Here is a 2,457-nt window from a genome sequence, read left to right as displayed (position 1 = left end):
ACTCATAAAGCTCTTGGACCTGAGAGAGCACTTCTTCACCGAATTATCACTCATACTCTGACTCCACAGAGTGGCTCACACAATAGAGTAACCATTTTTGATACCTTTGTACTTTTTTCTATTATTACTTCCTCTCCCATTTCATTTGCATACTTCATGGTTAGACATATGTGGGATTGTATTAGGAGCACCAAAAAGGCTAACCTTCCCTATGGCATATTTCTCACCTGTATTTTTGAGCACTTCAATGTTGATCTAACTAATGAAGAGGTTGAGAATAAAGTTTCATCAATTAAGGAATGAGGAGTTTCAGGTACAATAAAAGGAACCAAAGGGAAACGATCAATGCCTTCTGATAGTGATCTTGAGAGTCGCCCAGCCGAGCCGTCCAAGGTGGCAGAATCAATCAAAGAAGTCCTCACTGAGTTCTCTAACATGTCCACTCTAATGGTGCAATCATACAAGGCCGCTCGTAAGCTTGCATTCGAAAATAAAAAGGCTTGGACAAAATGTCAAGAAAGAGTGGGATTGATGCTTCAGAATTTTGAAGAAGAATTTGGGGCTGCCAATGATGATGATGCAGATGGCTCTGAGTACAATTTATCTTATGACTGATCACTATGTTTCTTGTTAATTTCTAGCTCTGTTTAGCTTATTTTGATACTTTATAGGCTACTTGGATACTTTAGACCTGTGACATTTTGTTAAACTCTTGGTTATTTTTTTTGTGCTGTTTATATTTTAGATATTTTGCATACTATTGCCCCCTTTTTTTGCAGGTCCCCTTTGATGACAAAAGGAGGAGGAAAGCTGAAAAATTGAAATTGAAAAGTTAAAAGAAACAGAGGCTGAAATCTCTTGTGATTTATGATCACCCATGTGCACAAACTGATGATATGTTTTGATCACTGGTTTTAGAACTTAGATGTTGTTGATCATGATATGCTTTGTTGATACCTTTTGATGTTGGTGATTTATGCTCTGAATTGTTAAAATAACTGTTGGAACCTAGTTTTTTTTTATAATCCATTTATGGTCAGCTGTGTTGATACCTCATGCTCTGTTTGGACTGAAATATTTGTAGCATTTGGGATTAAGTTGTGACTTGATAACCCCTTTAAACTTTGATATGTTGATATATTCCTTATGCTTTGAAATAATTATGGTTGATTAAAAATATTTTCCTTGCTATAAACTGATAATTAATTTGCTCTGAAATGGTGGCTGGAAAATGTGGTTTAATCAAATGTTTTGGCAAGCAGATTTTTGGAATTATCAAATGTTTTTTCTTTATTTTTATGTACTCTGTATATTTTTTATTACATTGAGCAGAAAATCATTTTATATGATAACAAGTTAAATTATGTTTATCATGTTATTTCTGCTCATAAATCAAGCCATTCAACATCTCAAAATTTAATATGTTGAAAAACATAGTTGCCTTAGGCTTGATAACATTTGTTACAGAAAATGCTTCCCTTGGTAAAATAGCATATATTGAGGGGGAGTCATGTAACAATTAGAAAGGGAAGGAATCCTAATATTCAAAGGGAGTACTCTAATCTTTGATTTCTTTCTATTTCAATTTTTTTAATAATGTTTGTCATCAAGGGGGAGATTGATGAGTTTGGAAAATTCCAATTTAAATTTGTGATGATCAAACATTATTAATACAATTATTTACAAAATTGTTAATTTGATCTTTATGATTATATTTACTAATTAATAATTTTGTTATGTAGAATTTGATGCTGGGCCGAATTGCAAGCCCAATAAGAATAAAAAATTCAGCATTGGTTATCAAAATGTTAAAAGATGTGGCTGAATTGTTACTTTACTTGTTGGGCCAAATTTTAACTATTACCATTAGCCCAAAATAATTTTTGGTTTGAAACCAACTTGCTTGATTCGAAACCAAAGCGAGATGGAAGAAAGCTTTGCATGCTTAGTTTGGTCACTCACTTCCTCTCAATTTGATGGATTTCAAATTTAATTCAATTAACATTAAATGCATTGGACCATGAGAGAGAAATGACATTTGATTTTATTGCTGCCTTAATGCTACACGCTACCTAAAGCAAAGGGAAGTAAATTAATTCATTTTAATTGATCAAATCCATTGAATGCTTTCCTTTTACTCTCTTTTCTCTCTCATCCCTCTTCTTCGTTCGGTCACTTCACAGAGAAAGCATAGGAGCTTTTGCAAGCTATCAGAGTAATGAAGAAGAAGCTAGAAGCAAGCTAAAGACCATTGTAATGTTGGTAAGAAAAAGAAAACAAAAAGTATGCTGTGGCTGAGATCTTCACTAAAAAGAGGTAAGATTTGGTGAAGTAAGCTCAAGCTCTCCATACCAAAAATGGAAGAAGATGATCTCGGTCAAAGGAAGAAGATCCTTAAGGGATGGCTTGTCTCAGCTTTTGATCAACTACCACTGGAGGTAGCTACTGTAGCTACGT

This window comes from Arachis hypogaea, chromosome 20 (genome assembly GCF_003086295.3).
Source record: "Arachis hypogaea cultivar Tifrunner chromosome 20, arahy.Tifrunner.gnm2.J5K5, whole genome shotgun sequence".
Lineage (NCBI taxonomy): Eukaryota > Viridiplantae > Streptophyta > Magnoliopsida > Fabales > Fabaceae > Arachis > Arachis hypogaea.
Note: the sequence above shows the minus strand (reverse complement) of the source record.